Source organism: Odontesthes bonariensis, chromosome 24, assembly GCF_027942865.1.
Source record: "Odontesthes bonariensis isolate fOdoBon6 chromosome 24, fOdoBon6.hap1, whole genome shotgun sequence".
Taxonomy (NCBI): Eukaryota; Metazoa; Chordata; class Actinopteri; order Atheriniformes; family Atherinopsidae; genus Odontesthes; species Odontesthes bonariensis.
The window spans coordinates 21553517-21576663 of NC_134529.1; the positions used below are offsets into that span (position 1 = coordinate 21553517).

Sequence of the window (23147 nt, forward strand, 5' to 3'; positions counted from 1 at the left end):
ACGTGTGTGTGTGTGTGTGTGTGTGTGTGTGTGTGTTGGCAGCCTGCAGGTCTTTTGGTGTTGTGCGAGGGTAGAGTGTGTGTCTGTGTGTTGGACTGAGTGCAACAGTCAGGTCAAGCTCAAAAAAGCTCAGGCCCAAGGCTCCACTCCACGGTTTACCACCATGACACACCACGGGCTTACATGCAGTCACAAGTTTATGCGCAGTTCCACATGTCTAACGTAGCGATGTTAGAAGTGCACGGAATCTCTACTTGAATCTTTTTTTGTCGTTCTTTCCACTTTTCCTTTCTCAGCAAAGAGCGACTCGTGTTTGAAACAGAGGGCGAATCAAAGCCCTTGATCGTTGCTCAAGTTGCCAGCGAAAATGACAAATGTAGCCAAAAGGCTCAAAAAGTGACTCTTGGCCGTTGTTTAGTTCATGCGCACATGAAAGACAATGTGTTCTTGGCTAAAGATCATTTGTCAAGAGAAAGAAAGAGGGCTCTCTGAACCCACTCAACACAACAATGTGTGTGTGAGTGTGTGTGTGTGCAGCATTTTTTTTTTCTTAATCTCTTAATTCGCCCTCTCAACAGGTCTTCTGCTTTAAAAATGGAATTTTTTCCCTCTTTCCCTCTTGTTTTTTTGAGACATATCATTCCCTTCAAATCTTACAACCCATGGGTTGTAAAAGTAGGTCGATTTAAAAAAAAAAGAAAAAAACTTGTAGTGTTCAGATATCAAGCTGCACCTTCCTGTGAGTTCCACTGCGATGATACAATCCAATTCAAGCCAGTTAGAGTCTGATTCATTGTAATCATAATCCAAAACAATTCGATAAATTCAAAATTAGTCCAGTTCATACATACAAAGCCAATTCAAAAAAACTATTTCCCAGCTGAGGAAACCGACAGATTGCACCGAAACTTCTCTTCGGTCCAATCGCCCGTCCTGAGCGCGCATGAGGCGACTGTGGGGAGAAAAAAACTCCCTTTAAACAAGAGGAAACCTCACCAGACTCAGGAAGGGTGGCCATCCACCTCGACCAGGACAGAAAAAGTCCACATCTGTTCTTATTTAAAGACAATATAACAATATCAGACCGCATTTACCATCTAAAAATCAACGCCAGCTCCTCTGTTCATAAATAGACCGCAATAGTAGAGGCTGAGTTTGTTTTTTAACCTTCCGGAAGAGCCAGCTTAGATTTCTCCCCGTCTTTATGTAAAGCAAAGCTAATCACCTCCCAGCTTTAGTGGCACACAGGTCAAAAACATGCACCTGAGAGTGATAATAATAAGGGGCGCATTCATCGGAACGTAGAACTACAACTGTTTAAATTTGATGCAATGTGAAGAACAGCACTAATTATCACGGCAGTAAATGGTACCACAAAACTATTTCGCTGTTTTCACCTTTCTCCCCTCTGCTCCGCCAGAGCTGCCCTCCTTCGCCCGGTCCTTCCCTCACTCCCTCTAAGGCCTCCCTGTCTTTTCTCTTTGACAGTGAACAGGTCCTTGTTGGTGCTCTGTGCTCTTTTACAATATTGTGGGGAAGGAGAGACCGAACGGGAGAGGAGGAGCGGGGGGGGGGTTGTGGAAGAAAGAGAAAAGGAGACTGCCAGAAACACTGCGCGATGTATCAAAGGAGGCAGTGCACAGCCGACAACGCTTTTGATAGCGGGCAGGGAGGGGCGCGGGGTCACCGAAGAGCAAGGAGAAAGTCTCAGTGACCGGCTTAAAGAGGGGAGCGTGATCTATCAGGATCCCCACGCCGAGGGGAGAGTGGGGGAACTGATGCTTTGAGGTCGTGAGGGGGTTTCAGCTGTATGTCCTGCGGTCAAAAAAAAAAAAAAAAAAAAAGGGAGAAAAGAAAAGACATTTTAAAAAGTAAAGCTCCCTCTCTATGTCTGTGCGTCTCTGCTGCCCACCCTCCCCCCGGCTTTTCCACTTATCTTTAACAAACAGCAGCTCAGGCTCTCAGCCACTGGTCGACAGTTTGTCCCGACAACAAAAAACCATGGCAACAACAGCTGGAAGAGCGTGTCCAGTTCCAAAGGTCCGCCCTCTCCGGTCTCTCCCAGCTGCTGCTGCTGCTGCTGCTGCTGCTCTTTGGCCAAAGAGGCTCAAATTCAGACTGAAGTTTGTAATCAGTAAAACTGATTGACCCAGGATTGATTAAGAAACTCGCGGCTTAAGAGACTGTGAGATCACCGCTGGCTGACGAAGAAGAGTGCAAAAAAGAAAAAGAAAAAAATGTGTGTCTGTGTGTGTGTGTGTGTGTGTGTGTGTGGGGGGGGGGGGGGTTGTGGTTGAGAAGAGAAAAAAAGTGAAAAGACAAGGACAAGCGGGTGAAGCAGCAGTCTGTCAGGAGCCTGTACAGCCCTCTCTGGCCTGCCTTTGCTGACGATACTCACAGAGCTTCTGCTGATGATACAACTCTGCTTACATCCTTCACTCCTCCCTCCCACTCCGACAAGCTGTTTTTAACACTGCACAAGATACCTTATGTCAACTAAAAATGTGTTTCCGAATGCTGACAAAACCAAATTCAGGTTGTCCACAAACAGGCCAAATAAAGAAGTTGAAATGAGGTCTCACACCTCTATGGAATTTGGATGTAAATATCTTTCTTTTCTTTTTGGTTCGGGATGGAGCATCTAGATCCTTGCTTTGAAAATACCTTCTCTCCTCAATGAGTAGTTAGTTGTTATTTGAGCAATTCCAGCTCCATATGGATTAATGCTCCTTTGAAAAAATAGGAATGCAATCCATCAGAGGCTTTTTTTTCTTTCTTTTTTTACAGCGCCACAATTTAATCATGACTACTTTTAACATTACCGAACCAAAGTAAGTCCAGAGCACACAGGATCAATAAATGTCAAATACTAGAAAAATTGTTCTTGCCAGATTCTATACTGTTGGTTTGGTTTAAAGCTGAACTTTCTACAATAAAGGTTTAACCTGACGTACCTGCGCGCTGCCGTCTCATGTGATCACTCTAAACTCCACACTGATTGGCTCAGAGACAAACACACATCTGCATCAACGGCCTTTTTGTCCCGTCAGCGTCTGAATGGATGAAGAAAAATGAATGAACGGTGCTATGCTCAAGACTAGTCTGCATTTTCAGTACCGTCAATGAAAAGCGAGCAGTGAATGGTGCCGTTATCAATACCGCCAGCAGGCTTTGGCAACTCAGTTTAGGGAAAGGTGGCTAAGGTGAGTGAGAGCTTTTTTTTTTCTGAAAACCTGCTGGAAAAGCCTGGGAATGGTTCCAAAGTCTAGACCGTCTCAGTCTATATTTCCGGGTTTGGATATTTTTGGTTTGGACTGCAGTCCAGGAAACGTTAATTAATAGTTAATAGTCCAAACCAGACTGCAGAGTTTGAAAGTCTGGACATGGTGGGGTAGATGTGAAAGCTCCCCATATCTCCGATCCAGGCAACTTTTAAATAAGTTTGTTTAAACGAGCGGCAGTTATTTTGTTCTGTGAATTTTGAGCTGAGCAAAGCTGTTTGAAACTGATGACCCAAAGTGAGTTCTCTCTCCCGTGCCGTTGAACCACATTCTTCTCAGGGAATGCATCGTGCTGAGTTTGTGGGTGCGCATCCTGGCGGAAAACAACTATGAAGCAGATTCTTGCAGTATTTCCGCAGTAATCAAAGGCTTAACTACCATGTATCTATGTACCAGTAATGCGGCTGCATTAGGACATTACAGACATATGTAATTGTAGATGTGTAGACCTACATGGCAACATTCCCACAGCAGACAACAGGACAGAAACTGAGAAAAAAGGGGCAAACTAAAACTGGCTTTAGCTGGTGTGGCCTGCTAGCCGAATCTGAGGGATACGGAAACAGACAACTGCACAGGAGAAAGCCAACTGAGAACACCTCATACGCAAGTCAAACTTTTGTTTTGGCCTTGGCGCGGACAGCTGCACATTTACCGACTGTCTAGCCTGGTGAAAGCTGAGATGGTTGAGGTTAAGAGTGCTCTTTAAATTGTCAGAAAAAGCTAATTTTCCAGTTAAGTGATGGAGTTTGATCGTGCCTTAACTACAAACCAAATATCATGGTCTGAGGCTAACGTTTTAAACAGTTACATTTTCACATTTTTATTTATCTTTTCCCCCAGTTTTTTAAGTTGAGTACACAGGATACATTAGACTGACTTTGGTGATCCTCTGACATCTTTAGCAGGTCCAAGTTTTGTCATATATTATGTGGAATTTCTATTAAAACGTCCATTTTACCGACTGGCACAAAAAATTATGAGGACATTAATGGTGCACGATCCTCTTACTTCACCTCAAGCCACCACGATGAGATTTTCATTTGTGGTTTCAGATGGGCTTTCTCAGCACCGACAGGAAGGGCTGCCATGAAATTCACTCCAGTCAATCATGCTCATGCCAGGACACCTGCGAAACTTAGCGGGACTACAGGACTGAGAAGACAACAGAGGAAAAGGCTTTGTGCATCCCAATAAAACAACGAGGGATAAAGAAAGTTTGACAGTAAAAAGAAAAAAAAAACCTCCTGGGGATGGTCACTGTGATGGATTGCCTTTCTAAAGCAAGCTAAAAATCTTTCCAGTTTAATTTTGGAGCTGTGTAAGATGGCTGGGGAAAAAAAAAAGTCTGTCTGGGATGTAGGAAAAACTTGTGCAAGGGAAGAAGTGGATTTAAATGCACAAATGGTTTGGTCCTTTTAAAGTTGAATTTGGGTCATGTTTTTTTTTTCTTTTCTTTCTGCTGAGAGAGAGAAGTTTATGCCATTTCCATGCAAATAAATGCATAATAAACTGTTTTATATTCACTTCACTTCATCACTCAAGTCATTCAGGTTGCTTTTACATGAAAAGAAACCCAACAGTTTCTGTCACCGTGGCAGCGAGACGCTCCCTTACTGCCTTTCTTTTAATGTTTTTTCTTTTCTTTTTTTGTTGATTACAGAAACACAAGGACACACAAGAGCTGATGTGTTTAATCAGTCCAAATTTAAATCACTTGAAATTGTTATGAATCATCTTCCATCATCATGGAAGCAGATTCAAAATTATTCAAAGCCGAAGAATCTCCTGGTGAGTTTGAACGGTTAATGGGGTTGGTAGATTCAATAAGGAGCCGTCTTCGCTCTGTTTGGTCAAGACTTAAATAGGTTTGGCAGTAAGCCCGCTCGTTTGATGCCCAAGTGTTGCCTTTTTGGGCTGCCCACAATCCAGTCTCTGGGCTATGATCGCATGCTGCTTTCTCTGTCCGAGACTTTGTTTGTCCGGTTGCTGAATGCTGATTGGCCTCCCATTCAGGAGGAGACTTTTAATCAGTAAGGTTTCCCAGTTTAAACAAAGGTTAATAACATTTTGACAAAAGCCGGCCCTCACAGTGACCCTTAACGACTTCGCTCTCCGGTCTGTCCACATTCGCTTTCAATTATTTTTACGGAAAAAAAAAAAAAAAAAAAAAAAAGGTGCGACTCCTTTGCTTCCACTCGCCTCCTCTTTGTTGTACTTCCTAATCAGCAGATCTTGAGAGTGACGGCGAACAAAATAAAAAAAAAAGAGGATGACTGTGAGCGCTAATGACAGGAGTGAACAAGAAAGAAAGAGTGAGGGAGAGTAAAATGGAGAGCGTGGTTATGTCTTAGGGTCATTAGCAGCAATTCAAAGTCACCCTCTCTTTCAGCGTATGCTGTTTGACAGGTCCTGCCAACAGAATTAGGGATGAGGAATGATGGTGCTGTGATTAGATGTTTAACTCAGTGGAAAGACAGGGCTTGATGCATGGTTACGCCACGCTCACATGTGGCAAGAAAAGGATCACGAAGAGATGTGATAACCACAGTGTTTGAGATGTGGCCAATTATTGACTGGATAGAGCCTTTATTTCAGTGCGCTGATCTGAACTAAGTCTGCTTGATAAACACCACGGGCTCCCCCGACTCCCCCGATGAGCGAACTGAATTCCCAAATTACCAGGCTTAAGATAACATACCTGGCTAAATTGGCGCTCTTTATAAGTCTCCAATCTCTTTGTAGATATTCATCAAAGGCTGTTTCACTCCTGATGTGGAGAACACAGGAGAAAGGAAACAGGGGAACAGCACACAATGTGGTTCATATTAAGGCCTCTGATCTTCTATCTCAAACCCTCGTTTTCCGCTACATTCCTTTAGCCAGGGGTGATGTGTGGGAGAAGAAGGAGGGGCTGGCATCCTCTCAGCCATCCCAAAATATGTAATGATGCGACCTTGTTAGTTGGAGATTTCGAGAGGAATGCGATTGGAGGCTCGCGCAATATCTCCTCTCTACTTCCTAAGCCTTGAGCTCCGTGCAACAACTATATATCCTTGTAGCTTTCTGTGCATTACTTCAGGAAGGCACTTCAATCCCTGTTGTATTTTCTGTTCATCTTACAGCTTTTTCTTCCATTCCTCCACAGCGTCGACTGTGGACTAAATCCCAAGTTTCTTTCCGCCCCCTGCCAAATGAATGCCAATGATTGCAGCGTTTGTTAGAAAGTGAGATGCGCCCCACTGTTGATTGGAGACACAAACACACACAACGTATCTAATCCTTCCTCGAAGACACTCGTTCTTGTACAATCAGTTCAATAACCAGTGAGCAGCTTCACCGCAGTTTTGCTCATCTCTTCTTTACAGTCTATATCCATACACACAGCTCCGAGGTTTTCATTCACTAAAGCCACAAAATTAAATCAATAAGACACGTCAGTTTCCACCGACGAGACTGAAAGCAAGTCAACTGGCGTGGCGTAACCTACGTAGCCTTTACTGCCACGGCAACAATAGAGGAAGTAGTTGTTCTAACGGGAAACAAACATCCAGGAAGACAAAATACTGCTGTGGACATTCACAAGGGGAAAATGGAGAGAGGTCCTCTTGAGGAATTACTTTCATCTCTCCGAACATCTGGGATACTATATCAAACCTGGTCCGTCATGTGAACTTCCCAGCTCAGACTGGAAACAGCTGGTGAGTGGGCCATTTCAATCTGTGCCAGGTCAGATGCAATTAGCAAAATACTTTCAATAGCCCCGAAGGTGTATAAAAGTCTTCTTCAAAACAGGTCAAAACCCACCGGAAGTTAGCTTTTTCCTCAATGGTGGAAGTTTTTAAAATGATTTCTTTTACTGTTTACATTCACCTTTTATTATTCAAATCTTCTGGTAGCAAGTCAAAAACGACAGTGGAAATCCAGCTTTAGCTTTTGGAAATGTTACAATGTTTCATGCAGTAATGTCGCCTCTGTGACCGTGTTACACATCAGCATTACCTCCAAACACCAAAGTCAGTCATCCATCCATCTCTCCATTTTATCTGCTTTATCCTTGAAAGATTTCCAAACAACCAAAGGGCTAAAATGAATGCTGTCTGGAATTGAGATGTGCCTAAATGACAGTGTTAGTTACAGCATTCAATATCACTGTTTTGTATTCCTATTTTTTAGGGTGTTGAAGATAGTTTTTTAGAATTACAATGTCACAGAGAAGCTGACCTATTGATATTTTTGGGAGGTGTGAATGTCATCGTCTCACGTATGATACATTTGTGTACATATCTGTCATAATTAACATGTTATGTGGGATTAAAGTTACCTTGACCTTTTTTTGCAACCAAATGCCATCAGTTCATCTTTGGTAGAACATTTGGGCCACATTTGAAGCAAATTCCACCCAATGCCTTCAAGCAAGTAGAACGGACAGAGGGACAGACGGACAACCAGCTGACACCAGCACACTGGCATAGCACCATATTATTTGTGTATTAGCAGCAGTGATGGATGCCCAGCTGGAGAAAATGTTCCCAGGGAGATTCATTCTTTTAGTTTAACGGCTGTTTGCGGGTGAGTCAAAAAGTTAATTTCAGTCAGTGCTCCCGAGAATTACCACAGCATACAGGAAAAAGCTCGGCAGGCAAATAAAAACCACGCTCTCCTGTGTTTTTCTCCTAATGAAGTTCTTGGAAGGGCAGAAAAAAAACCTGTGAAACTGTATCAGACACTGCCGCTCTCCAGTGGACCCTGCGCTAATTGAATTGCTTTAGATTTGCTTCAAGCTATTCATGTAAAAGAAAAGTAGACCCTTCAACAAGTGGACCAAAACAATATGGTTGAATTTTTTTTTTTGTGTCAATGCTGCATAACTTGCACAACTTATCATTTCACACAGAGGTAGTAATACTGAGGCTAAAAAGGATGGAGAACAATTCAAAGAGACAGCCGTGAGCAAAAAAGCAACAGGTGCTTCTTAAAGTCAAGGAAGGATCTTTAACGGTTACTAGCCGTATTAAAAAAAAACATGCGTTCTGAAATCAAGGATCCTTTGCACTTCAACTTTTTTTTTTATTTATATATTTTTTGGGTTTTTATGCCTTTAATGGCCAGGACAGTTCAAGAGAGACAGGAAGCAGGGGGCAGAGAGAGGGGGAAAGACACGCAGCAAAGGGCTGTCTGATGCGGGACTCGAACCGGGGCCAGCTGCAGTGAGAACTATAGCCTCTGTACACGGGGTGTCTGCTTAACCCACTACGCCACCGACCACCGCTGCACTTCGACTTTTGATCAAGCATCCTCAGTGTTTTCAAAGCACCCACAATCCTTTGCGCACGTTCTGGCGGGAGGTGATGCGAGGTCTGCTCAATTTGCGTTTCAATTTCTGTTTTGTTTTTTCAGCGTATTCGTTGTCACAGTAACGTTGTAAGCATTGTAATGTGCGCCATCAGAGGACAGCCAATCATAAATGACCAGTATGGCGATGTCGGTTTTTCAAGCTGATGTGTGTATGAGGTGTAACTGACGCTGGAGCCATTACTGTGACCTTAATGAGCATTTTCTGAAAAAAAGGTGCAATCCAACAAAGTAAGCGTCACCGTCTTTCACAAGCGCCACCAAACAAGTCGTATTCTCAGGTGGCGGAAAAGTGGGGAACTTTGTGATTCACATATTTTTGCATTATGGGAAATTAAGTAAATTGACACCAATTGAAGGTGGCAAAAGAGGCCAAAGGAAAGGTTGATGGAGCAACGAGGCAAATGACAAGTGTGCATTCGCAAAATGAGTGAGAGGACATTGGACATCCCAGCCTGATGATTTACAACAGTGTAGGAGCAGCTCAGGGTGGAATGTTCCTCTGAGGCAGGGCGTTCCACTGTTATACCAAACTCCGGGGGAAACTTTCACACACACAAAAGCACACATTTCAGCGCGCACCCACACACACACACACACACACACGAGTGCAGAACAGAAAGGATAAAATCATGAAAATTTGCGTTCATTTAAGCATACGTGCATTTGCGCTCTCTTCCGCCCCTTCTTCCCCATTTGCTCTTTTACAGTGGTTTCCTGTGCACACTGTCTACCTCTCATGGTGCATTCAGAGCATGAACACCCGGAGTCAGCAAGTCTGGACACAGCTGCTAAATATTCAGCTCTGCATTCCCTCTTGCTCTTTTACTTTCTCTCACCTTAAACTCCCCTCATCCCCTCCCTCGCTCCGGTCTTACCCTACTTCTAGCTACCTTCCTCCCCTCCATGTAGCTCTCCCTACAGCGGTGCCACCACCGCTGCCTCCGCTCTCCGTGCTCCACTTTCATTAAGGGGCTCTCCTCTGATAGCCCTTCATATAACACTTAATCTTCATAACAATAAGAGCACTCGCTCTGCGACGAATCACCTCGAGGGGCCAGTTCTAAAGATCCTCTGCTAAATGATGTCATTATCTGGGAGGGCTGCTGATTGGCTGGAGCAGAGCGGCAGATCCCGCCCCAGGTGTTTGACGGAGGGCTCAGCGGGAGCATGCAGGTCGGACAGGCCAAGGGCATACCTCTTATGGAGAGGAGCTGAGAAATCACACATGCACGAGTTTGCATGAGCAGAGACACGGAGCCTCTTGCTGGGAAGCAGAAGACTGGGCCTGTTTGGTTTTGCAGTCAAAAGAGAGATGAATAAGACTATTGAACAAAGGGGAGGGAGGTTTGAATAACAGTATTTTACATGAATGGATCTTGAGGGAAACGACTGCTCCACAGCTCTCTCAGCTCTCTATTTTCGGCTGTGATTTGACAACAGGGTTGAGAGTGAGTGTGTGTGTGTGTGTGTGTGTGTGTGTGTGTGTGTGTGTGTGTCTGTGCTTGGGGAACGTTTTTGGATGATTGAGTCTATGCCGTTATCACGCCATGGAGGTGTCAGTGTGCCATATTATGTTGTTGTGGGCGTGTGCATAGATGAACAGTGACGGCGGCTTCTCGCGAACATGACACGCACAAACAAATCGGCTCACACACTCGTCCAAACCAGAAATCACAGCTGTTCTCAGTTGCTATGCAGCAGTCGCACCATCAGCTCAGCTAACCCACACACACACACACACAAATACACAGGCGCACATACGAGAACGAGACGAGGACGGTAACGCCGGACTTGGCAGGGTCGGAAGGTCACAGGGGTATTGTGACAAAGTTGCCTAGCAACAAACACGGGGCACATATAATTTCCAGTGCGAGCTCCTGCGTGGCCCTGACCAGATCCGAAGGTAGTTATGATGCATGTTGACAGATGCTGATTGTTTTGCATCTGGCTCTCAATGTTAGAGCGGGAATGTGTTAAATGCGATGGCGCTTCACAAAAGACCACGAGAAAAACCTTGGTTAAATTAAAGAGTGCAGTTGGCCACGTACAAGCTTGCTCGTCTGCAGTCGCCGTTGACTGAGTGATGACAACATAGAGCGGCGTTTAAAGCAGTTCAAAGCACTAGAAACGCATTCAAAGGCTCATTTTTTAGTTGCGTCGAGTCTCATTCCTCTTCCAGCACAAAGCCCATTATATCAAAAAGTTAGCAAATGTTCTAAAATGCAACCAAAATGCAAAATATGTCATTTTTGTCACTCGATTCTAACCTTCACTTGAAAGGAAGAAATCAAAATAAATTATTTTCAGTGTTCAGTGATCAACTGCATTGTATTTGGAAAATGTCAACAATTAAAATAAATGGGACAACAGCATCGAGTTGAAAAGATTTCAGCTGCTCAACAGTCTGTTGTTGTTGTCTAATTGTCTTCCTTACAGCGTGCCATTTATTTTCAACAGGACACAGATCTGGACTGCAAGCAGGCCAGTTAACCACACACACACACACACTCTTTGTGTCTATGAAGAATGAGGTCTGGCATTTTCTCTCTAAATAACCACTTATCTCCGGGGATAAAGGTGTCACTCTAATGGCAGAATACGTCTCTCCAAAATCCCAATATACGCCTTTGCATCAGTGGCACCACCACACATATGTAAGTCACACGAACTATTGACACTGATGTAGCCCCTATTCCGTCTTCCGTCATCTTTGGCTTGTTGAGCCCAACATTGCAGTTTACCCAAAAGCGGCTGAAATGTGGACTCGTCTGACCACAGAACACGGGTCCATTTTCAATCTCTAATCCAAGATGAGCCCAGAGAACTCAGTTGATAGCTTCTTCATGGCGTAAGACAGTTTCAGGTTACATTTTTGGATTGCAGACCGCGTTGAGCGAAAACGGTTTTCTAAGGTGCTCCCGGGTCCGTCTGGTAATATTGATCATGGAGGCACGGCGCTTTCTCGTGCAGCGCTATCTGAGGGCTCAGAGATCATGCCTGTCCAACAGTGGTGTCCGTCCTTGACCTTTATTGACCAATATTGCACTGAGGCATAGTTTCTGGTACTTATTTCTAGGATTCTCTGACAGAGTTTGACACAAAGTGGTGAGTCACTTGGTAAGACAAAGGCTTTGGTGGAAACCTCCTTTTATACCCAACCGGGACACCCTCGCCTGTCACGAAGGAATCTGCCGATTGAAGAATCTTCCAGAACACCTTTTTTTTTTTTTTTTTCAGTGGGTTCTAATACTTTAATTTGTTTATCTTTCCTCAGTTATTGGGTGAAGATGATGTGATTACTTTTTTTAACTTATGTCTGTTGAATAAAGGTTTAAACAAATGAATAAGTTAAAGATCTAAGTTTCTGTTGCATTTAGAACATTTCCCAACTTATACCGTATCATTCTGCACTTGCCACTATTGCGGGATATTGAGAGGAAGCAACTGATTTTCAGGATGCCTAAACAAAGTCCCTTTGGGCTTTCACAGATAGTAACAAAGTCAAATACATAAACACTATATATAGAGTTTCACGAGGACTTCAAGATGGCTCACTTTCTGTACTAAATTCAATTTGTCAGCAGAATAAATTTCCTGTCTTATCCGGCCCCCCAAAACAGTGGACAAACAGTGGTCTGGGAAAACGTGTAACTTGTGCAGAAGCTGAATTATGGACAGTTTCAAAGTTGAAAAAAACCTGTCCAGTCAGCCCGAAGGGTAAAATTATTCGTAGTAGTGTCAAAGAATGAACACTAAAATGAAAATCCTACTGTATGCCAGCGAGCAAGCACAATGTTTTTTCTCATGCAGAGATAGCAGTATTACTATGTCACCTAATGCTATCTGAAGTGTCTCGCCTCAGGCTCTGAGATCACAACCTTTTGACATAAAGCCAGACCTTATGAATACCATTTTGGCAGCATTATAGGAAGTGTAAAAACTTTCCACTTTGGAGGCGACTCCTAATAAAAGACTAAGTTAGCGCATCTAGCCTTCTGCTCCCTTCAATCACAGCGTCAAAAGCCACTGACTAAAATGCTGTATTTGAGCTGCCAGAACATTTCTGACCCTTTGGATATCAACTGTCAATTCCAACTCATCGCATCACGAAGCCTTGGTCAGGATCCCCGAGTTGAACGAAGTAACCTGACCAAGGCAACCCGAGTCCTCTGACGGGACTTTTAATGTCCATTGTTGTTGAGGTGCCAAAGCTGCTTAGGCTTCATAAAAAACATCATGGTAGGAGATTGAAAAACAAACTTCATGGCTGTGGTTACCGTGGCAACGCGTCCCGTGACAATTACATCACCGACAGGAAGGTGAATGGCATATATAGAAAATAAGATCCACGTATAAGCAAGGTCGAAATGTTCCCCAGCTTAACGATGTCAGTGGTTTGAATTCAGAAGATTCGGTTCTAATAATGTTGACAAAAAAGTCAAAAGAGGAGTTCCACTTTTTCGGCATTACTTCTAAAGGGTCCTGCAAGCATTACAGCCATCATAACAATCAGCGAAAAAAACATCATAGAATGCCTCCGTCTTTACCTCACTGCCCTCCTTTAGCGAGTGATGTCACACCTCGGCCCGCCTGACTCTGCCGTCTGCTTTCCACTGCGTGCAGCGGAACAAAGCCGAGGTGGCAGAGGAACTTATCTTTGAAAAGAAACTGCACGGCGTTGTGGAATCATTTGGAAAACTGTCACAGAGAGCGAATCCTATCTTAGAGAACGCCAGTCACACACACACACACACACACACAAACAGGGACTTTGGTGTTTACATCATATGGGAAGGTATTTTTTCCCCTCACAGTGCCAGGGAACAGGCCCACGCACGGACACACAGACGCTGACTAAGCCCAAGACTTCTTTGGGGTGGGTGGGGGAGGGACTCCGCTGAGGGGGTGGGGGTGCGTGTGAGACTGTATGATGTTTGTTGGTGCGTATGTCTATAATTACTTGTCTACCGAGTTGTCTTACTGAAGTGAACATCATTTGAACTGCACTCTGTTTGAGCTGTTATGGCCTAAAGTGTGTGTACAGATTTCATGTTTGCATGTGTTTGCGTGTACCCAGTGTTTGTGCAGCAGAATCAAACAGTCCTGTTTAGAGTTGAGCGGTTGTATGGTTAGTGGAATGTGCAAGCGCTCTGTTTGTGGTTTGGCCTTAGCGTGGCCGAGCTAATGCTAATCAGTTTATTAGGAAAATCTGCATATTTTGTGTTTGCACGTGCGTTATTTGAATCGTTTGTGTGTGTGTGTGTGTGTGTGTGTGTGTGTGTTTGTTTGTTGCTCCCCAGTTCATAAACTCTTAAGTCATCGTGTGGCGTGATTTCCCAATGGTTTGAGGTTTGAGGTTGGAGAGAAAAAGAGTGGAAGAAGACAGCAGAAACACAAAAGTCTGTTTGTGTGTGTGTGTGTGTGTGTGTGTGTATGTGTTCTCGTCCTTAAAAGCTCCCCGTCATCTCGTCCAGTTGTTGGATGGCAGATGTTCAGAGCTTCAATCACAACACTTGGGGAACACAACAGACAGCTTATTCAGCCCGCAAACGCAAACAGAACAGTCTTCCTCTGTGAAAAACCCAGAGCTCAAACAGCGAGCTAAAAACAGACATTTCTGTGGAGCGTTCAAGAAAGGGCGACCACTTAAATGAGTCTCATTTCTCCATGACGATGTCGTTTCTTTTGCTAAAATAAGAACTGGCACGTACAGTAACGGTGGAGACGGCCCAGATTCATCTCTCTCCCCCTTCAGTCAATGCCTGCCTGCGATTGTTGGTGAGACTCAGGGAGAGAATCAACAGAGGTCAGACAGTTTCAGATGGAGAGGGCAACAAGGCGATGGTGTTACCGGTGATGAGAAACGAGCAAATCCATTTCAAACAGAACCTTCTCTCAAGAGGCAGTGAGAGAGTTAAACAGTGTGTGTGTGTGTCTGTGTGTACGTTGCAAGAACATCTTTAAATGCCTCGTGTTTCTATGAATAAACAGTTGTGAAATAGAAAATACGCCCTCTTTTAATTTTATGGTCATTTGTACCAGGACATGACAAAAATCCTTTGGTTCTAACCAGGTTGAAATGAGGTGAATACAACCTCAGATAAAGAACAACGTGTGACAACATAAAATCATTTGTTGAGCAAAAATCAAGCCAAAACGGAGAAGTAGTGTGTGACAAACTTAGTACAACGCCATGATTCAACAGCTTGGAGAACCACCCTCAGCAGCAGTAGCTTAAACATTTTGACTCACATTTGACTGCAAGGTGCCCAGGTCCTGTGGCTGTAAAACAAGCCCAAATCATCAGCCCTCCGCCACCGTGCTTGGCAGTTGGTATGAGGAGTTTGTGCTGACATGCTGTGTTTGGTTCTCTCCAAACGTGCTGCCGTGCATTATGACCAAACCTCTCCACTTTAGTCTCGTCTGTTTAAAGAACACCGTTCCAGAAACTAGTCCCAGAAGTCTTGTGCTTTGTTCAGGTTCCCGTGCTGCCATGTACTCTTAGAGAAAAGTTTTCCAAACAAACCATATTCATTCAGTCTTTTTCTAACGGTACCTTCTTGAACTTTAAAACTTAAAATGCTAACTGAGGCCTGTAGAGTCTGAGATGTGGCTCGTGGGTTTTTGACCTTGAGGTGAACTTGCTGGGACGTCCTCTCATGGGAAGTTCGACAACTGTCTTGAATGTTTTCTTCTTGTGAATAACCTTTCTTTCTACCAATGGACTACAAATTGTTTAGAAATGGCCTTATAATCCTTCCCAGATTGATGGAGAGCAACAATTGATTCTCTAAGATCATTACTGGTGTCCTACCTCTTCGGCATTGTGTTAACACACACCTGAATGCTCCAGACCAGCAAACTGCCATGGCTACTGCTTTTACAGAGGTGCTCACGCTTACTGATGATTAATTGATCAATTGCGTTTGATTAGTCTCAGCTCCTATGGAAACAGTAAGGGTGTACTTAAGGACCAGGATCTTTTTTTTTCTTTCCTGTTCTGATGTGCAAAATCTTAAAATTGAAAGAAGATGTACTTTCTTTTTCATATTATAGAACAATAAAGTCTCTTTGTTGTGAATATATTTTACTTTAGAGCAAAAGAATAGGTCAAAAAAAGAGCTAGTCATTCAAAACAATAGAGTTCCTGAGGTCATTTTTGTCTTTGCAGTTGAGCATGCAAGCCAACACACACACAGACACACACTCCGTATGGCTCCATCCACTTATGACATCACTGTAGCTAGCCAGAAAGACAGGAGAGCCAGCGAGAGCCAAGCTGACGTCATCCCATTCACTCAGTGTCAATTACGTAATCGTGGGGTCCGATGCCTGCAGGACAGACACCCTGTGTGTGTGAGTTTTTGTGATCGCATGAAGGGCAAGAACACATAATTGTAATCTCATGTGTGAGAGAAGACATAAAAAGTGGCACGCTAAAGACATCATGAGGGGGAGGCGGCTTGGAGTGAGCACGGCGACTCTGACATGTTGAGTGTTTGGGTTAAAGAAGAGGAGACAGAGCGGTACTAACAGACCCGGCTCGAGGAGTTATGCAACGCAAATCCAACTCAACAGACTTGAAAGGGCCCTTTTTTTGGGGCTTTTTTTTCCTTGTGTACAGAATATATACAGTGTGTGCTTGCGTGTGTCTTCCATGACTTTTTCATAGCACTCTTACTTGAGGCAAAGAGTGCATTAAAAAACACACAAGCACTAAAGCGTACTGCTGTAATCTGCTCACACAAACACATCCACGTATATGCATACACACTCACTCCCCCCCCCGCCCCACTTATAATCAAAGCTTCCTAAGGACAGGAAATCCTTCCACCCACGTTCCTGTGTTGCCTGGCAACCAGAGCAGCGTCACCGTGTGCATGCCTCCACCACTGAAAACACACAGGCAAGGAGACGAGAGACACACAAACTGCAACTCCATGAACTCTGCTCCATTAAAAGCACCGAAAAAATATTTTTAAAAAACCATCAGATAACCAAGCCAAAGCTCTGCAGGCTGAAACTCGCCACAGCTGCCCTCCAGTTCGTCAGCCATGGATCTACACCAAACATGACATCACCCCCTTGTAAACATAAAACACTTTTTCCCCCCAATTTACAAGCTCTATTTTTACACCCGCTGACGTCTTTTTCTATGCATGAGACTGTCCGCGTGTGTCGGCGAGTGTTCATGCATGTGCACTTGTGAGCCACTGTGCGAGGATGCGACCAACAGGGGCTCAGCACGACTCGGCGCAGAGAGGCTAATTGAGCAGAGGTGGTCAGCACTGTGGACAATGGGTTCGTTACAAATCAGCAGGAGGCCTATTGAAGACAATTATAACCTGAGTGATGTAGAGGAGCATTATTCTTCAAAGCTATCTTGGCTATTTAAGCCAGCTGCGTTTCGACTGCAATTTGAAACCCTGCTTTATTAACACATGAAGCAGCACATGACAGGCAAAGGAACAACGTCAGAAATCGCATTACTGACTCAGTCATTGACTAATAAATCCTATGTTTAGACAGTCACAGTCCCTCACTGGTGTTTAAAAGACAATACGGTAAGTCCGCCAGGAAAGGGTAAATGTGTTTGCATTTAAGGGTGCTTCTGAGTACCCAAAAACTGCTCACTGAGGAGTTAAACTAAAGACTTTTGTTGCTATTGTGCCATTAAAATACAAAGCATGTTGTATATTATGTTCGGGGAGTGTTTTAGGGAAAGTTTTACAAGTACAACGAGACAGATTGCTGTGGATGGGATGGACACAGCTGTAGAGGTGGTTGAAAACAAACTCGGACGCCTTCACCAGACAACCAGCCCAAATATTTTTCTTTTTAAGATCATATATACAGCAGATTGTAACTAGATTCATTTTAGAAGATATGGACCGCCTGGTTCATTTTTTAGTGTCTCTAATATCACCTGCAATGTAGCAATGGAGGAAAACGTAGAAAACAAATGATACGCACACTTGCGTCTTTATCACAACAGCCAATGCAGATAGGTGAGACATATGTGCCCACACACACACACACACACACACGCTGAACTGATCATTTGCAGATAGCTGTGTGTTGGACAGTCACACACAAACACGCATTTTACATGGAGGGTCTGTACAGCATGAGGAGGAAATGTCAAGTGTTCCTTGTTCAAGCTGTAAACATTACAGTTTTAACAAGACTTGTATGATTTGCAACTATACATGAACATCTCAGGCAACATGTAAACAAACCTACTTATGGTATGGAACACAGACCAAATGGCTAATTTATATATACATGTACATTACTTCTCAGCCATTATTCTCCAAACCATATCTAGATATAAGCTAGCACAATAGTTATACAGGCGTTCCGATAAATGTGAAACCTGGTAAACATACCTGTATTTAGCTACAGTAATGAAGCAGTTTCTCTGCATTTCCTGCAATGGCTGTCACATAAGCTGCAGCGTTTTCTCCCTGGTCTGCACTCCATCACAAACACCCCATATCAGACAGCCTGAAATACTGCTGTACAGATCAATCGATGGAAGTTGTTCTGCTTCCTATATTCCAGTCTGGTGTGTACAAGCAAGGGATTTTTTACATGGAAGTTTACATGACTCTCGACAAAAAAACAAAAACAACAATTATTGTGTTATTCCGACCAAAACCAGACTTTTAAAATACATGTAAAAATGTTAGTCTGACTAAAACCACACGAAATCTAAACTTGGATCACTTCGGGATATATATGCTCTCAACTTGATTCCTATTGGCTTAGGTGCTTCTTAAATGGTGCACAGCTCCCATCCCGTATATGAGAGAAGAAGCCCGAAACAACAAAAAATAACCACAAGGGATAGTGGGATCTTTTTGTGAAAACAGGAAAGCACAAGTGGAATTCCCAACAAAGCTGCTCTCTTTTTTTATATTTTTGTTTCTTTTGCCAGATGGCTTAATGTTTGGGAAATTGTGTCTGAAAATCGGCCTATTAAGACTCTGTGTCAAGTCTTGCCAACCTAAAGCATTTTCAAGTGTCAATCTGCTCTAGCCTAATAAAAAACAGATTTTATAACCACGCTGTCATCTGACAAAAATCACCATTCTAATAACTTGAAGACAATGTCTGTGCAGGGAATTTTACTAAATTTACATTTATGATGATCTCCTGATAAAGTTAAGACAAGCAGAAGCTTGTCCACTGCGTCGCAACTTCAGACAAACTTCGATCAGCAACTAGATTCGAACTCCAACTGTAGTTTGACTCAATATGCATGTAATCATAATGAGTATAATTACTAGAATGTCTTACGCTTCCTTTAATGTTAAGTTCCCATAAAATCATACATTTTTTTTTTGTATATCTCACAAGATTAGTTCATGCTTACATGGCACTTTTTCAACCTTTGTTAAGTCTCACAAAGCACTTTTTACAATGTGTTTGACATTTACCCACTCACACACACACGCTTACACACCAACGGTGGAACCGTTGCCATAAATGATGCTCGCCTGCCATCGGGAGCAACCTGGGGTTCATTGTCTTGCAAAAGGGCACCGAGACACGTGGATGGGGGTACTGGGACTGACCCATCAACTTTCAAACGACAAATCTCAATGACACTTTTAGTTAATAATGCCATGGGTACCAAAACAAAAAGGCTGATGATTCATGACTCATATTGGGTGTAAACTCATTTTGCATCTGTAAAAGCAGCAGGGTTGATTTGTAACGATGGGAGGAGCCTGTTCAGACCAATGTCGCTGACCAATGGTTGATTTACAAAGACTTTCATTAGCAGGACGTCATTCAGGGGTGTACTCATTCAGTAGGAATTGAACCGTTAACAATGGAAGTGGAAGTGCATCAATCTGCTTTGTTTAGACTCTTACTATCACATTACTGCCGCTTTGAAAGACACAGGAGCTAATTTTACTATCTTGTGGTGCCCCCATCTCTCATATTAAAGACAAAAACAGGTTGAGTCGCTGCTCCTTCAAACAGTTCAAGATGAAATTGTCCTTTATCTTTTCTCTCTTTTGAACTTTCACTTTTGTTCAAAAAAATGAAATGCCACCACCTCAGAAATGGAATATATTTCCCCCCAAAAGGTGCACAGATGTGCTCTCCAGCAACAAGTTTTGAAGGACTACACCTGCACGCCGTAGCGCCACCAAACCACCCGTCCGGCTCTCCCTGCCCACCGCCTCTCATTTAAACTAAATATGAGCTTTCCATGTGAAAAGCTTACCACGTGGTGTCCACTTTTCGCTGAGCAAATACACTCCATCATACCAAAAAAACTTAGGAGGTAAGGATATTTTTATCACATTTCGCTGACAAAGGTAATGTTTACTGAAATGTTTAGAACTAAATGTACCACAGCCTCTGCTGTGTGCTTTCATCTGACACTGCATTTCAGACACACACCACAGTATGGCTCGCAGCCACGGCTGACCAGAGCACAGCGGTGGGTTACTGTGCAGCTCCAGGCACTGCTAACACAATCAGAAATATTAAAACAGCCATTTTTGAGTATTTATGCTGAATAAACCATGAGCTGGCATCCAAGAAAACTGTCTACTGTCTGTATTCAAAACACAGACGTTTCTATTCATTCACACATGAATTATGGATCCATTATGGGCTGTTTTAGCTGTGTTCAGGGAATCAGTCCAACAGTTGTACTGAGAGCACTAACCCACTGATCCATCCATACCAATTATCTGTGTCTAGGGTGGAGTCTGAATTCAATATTCAATTTACACGATTCAATCTCACATCAGACCCCCGTAGTTGCACAACAACTGGAGTGCAGCAGCGGAGCAAAAACAGAGAAGGTCTTCTCTGAGAGCGTCAACTGTCTCCAAAGTGAAAAAGAAAAGAAGTAGGCTATCTGAACGGCGCACCACAGGGGTGTCCATTGAGAGACAGGCAGGGGTGGAGGGGCGAGAACTCCATTGAGCGCAGCCATGGGGGGTCAATATGTGAATGAACGTTTGCCATCGAGGTGAATTATGAATGAGCAGCACTCTGAGCACTCCTGGAGAGAGCATGTCAGCGCCCGTCTCCTTCACTGCATCTCCTCTGCTTGCTTTCTTTCCATTTCTCCTCCTCCTCCTCCTCTTGTCCTAAAATCTCCACCATCCTCTCCTTCCACTCTCGCTACTGGATTAATCTGCCTCATTCCTGGTCATCTGATTGCCTCCCCACCAGACCTCCTCCACCTCCTATCTCCAGACCAGGGGAGGGGAGGACGGAGGTAGACACGCGCCGTCTGTCTGAGCTCTCGTTCCCCGCACATACATATTTACACAGCCTCAGATGGATGCGCACACATGGCCGCCAAAGATAATACAAAAGCAAACAGTCCTGCACGTGCAAAGGCAGACGGGTGCATTAAGTGAAAGGCTCTCGGGCACACACACACACACACAAACACATTTCTCCCAGCTGTTCTCCTGGCCACGGAGCTCGTGTGAGTGTGTATTCGCCTGTGTGTAATCCAATGTGCTGCTGCTCAGCCTGTGCCACGCTCTCTCCTCTGTTGCTGTGCATCTGATCAGATCTGCCTCCCTCAACCTGTTTGCCGTATATGGCACACACACACACATGGTATCACACACACATTCTGAAGCTGCTACTACTTATCAAGCCCTTTTCTTTTCTTTTTTTTCAGCAACAGCTAAGCCTTGGGAAAAAACAGACAATTTATCCAGTGCTGTTTTGACACTGTGTGCGTTACCAGGTGCATGTAAAACTCCTGGACACACACTCATACGCGTATAAACACACACACACATACTGAAAGAAAGGTGGTGGTGGTGGTGGTGGAGATGGGGGGGGGGGGTGAAAATGGACTCTGGCTTCCCAAAAGAAGCCAGAGCCCGTCTTTCTCTCGCTTAACTTAAAGTAGCACACCGGAGTGTGTGTGTTGAAATGGGATCAGCCTGTTCCCTAAAAAGTAGCCACTCCTTTTGATCCCTTCACTCCAGTTTACAGTGGTCACTTACACACTTTGGCCCCTTTTTAGCTTCTGGAAAAACAACCTTAGTAACTCTATATAGGCTACACGCATACTTAGGTTGGCACACATGCATCCCGCCAACACACCACATTTCCCTTTAAGTGCAGAGCCATGCAGCACATGTCAACGCCACACACACACTCACTCATATACACACACACACACCTCTGGCAGACCTACATACAGCCAAGAAAGCTCAATGAAGTCACCTTAAGATCCTTCTGCGTTCCAGATGAGCCCCTTCTCCACACTCTTCCTCTCCTCTGTCAGACTTTTCTCTCCTCCTTTCCTTCTTTCCGTCCTTCCTTCCGTCCGTGCTATCTTACCAGTCCGTCCTTCTTCTCTCTTTCTGTGCCCCTCTCTTCGTTACGGTTCTCGGTCACTTCCGAGCGTTTTTCCCGAGCCCCTCCATATCCGCCCCGCCAGTCGTTTCTAGCACCGAGCGAGCGTACCTACACACACGCGCGCGCGCACACACACACACACACACGAGCCGCTGCTGCTGCGTTCCTATAGTCTCCCTCTCTCCCTCTGTTTATCCCTCTCTGCGCTCGCGCTCTCTCCTCTGTCGGAGAAGAGCTCGGTGAGTGTGTGTATTGTACGTGTGTGCATGCGTGTGTGTATATGCGTGGATGTGTTTCTGTGCTCCGACTGCCTGCCTTGCCCAGCCAGCGGCAGAGGACTTCCCCCGGAGGCCGCCCTGGGTCCTAAAAGGGCTCGTGTTTACTGAAAGAATGCTATTGTGTACGGAAGGTGTAGCCAAAGATCGTCTATAATTTGGACAAGACCACTTACTCACTCACGTGTGCGTGATTTCTCTTTGATTTGTGCGGGACGACTATATTTGGCCATGTCTAAAATCAACTATAGAGAATCAGAAATTAAAGTTTAAGCTATTTATAGTCAGTCAAATACGTTAATGTATGTCATTAAAGTAAAACAGTAAAACAAGAAAATAATAATAAATAATATAAATTGAGCAGAAAATACATGAGCCAAAATGGACTATGTTATCTGTATGTGAAAAATCAAAACTAATTGTGTAACACCATGAAACGCAGCTATTCAACTAATCTAAGCAGTTAATCTAGCACAGTTGTCATCTGAAGGTAAAACAAGGGGACTTTTTTTTCATTCGTCCACTAAGTTGTTTTGTGTCTGTATCCCAGTCGTCGCTATGGCAACAGCTGGGTAGAGGCAGAGGCAGGGAGTCATGCAAAGGTCTAAAAGCTGATGATAAAGGATGGAGGAGACGTATGTGATCAAGCTATTCGTTCGGATCATATTTTTATTCACACTCAAGACGGTGACGTAAAGCAGCATTTTCAACTATTCCCCCAATATTTGCGTGTGAGCTTCCATCCCAGTGCATCCTGGGTTTACACTCTGGGTTGCACGTGCTGAAACAGTTCCCAAACTCTGCTGCATTGCTGTGTGAGGCAGGCCAACATTTAAAAAAAAAGACCACAAAGAGGCCAGAGCTGTGGCGC

General features: G+C 44.0%; 1 protein-coding gene across 5 annotated transcripts in view; it reads right to left on the reverse strand.

Moving 5' to 3' along the window:
- ches1 (checkpoint suppressor 1) overlaps window positions 1-22317 on the reverse strand; it is a 65483-nt gene extending 43166 nt beyond the window's left edge. For 3 of the 5 annotated variants that reach the window (XR_012768808.1, XM_075458617.1, XM_075458614.1), the window contains exon 1: window positions 21867-22317. The gene's annotated coding sequence lies outside the window, so the exon portion shown is untranslated. Of the gene's footprint in view, window positions 1-2954; window positions 3054-13186; window positions 13312-21866 lie in introns of those variants that run through there. The other 2 variants (XM_075458615.1, XM_075458616.1) reach the window with 2 other exon arrangements.
- Window positions 22318-23147: the final 830 nt, after the last annotated feature.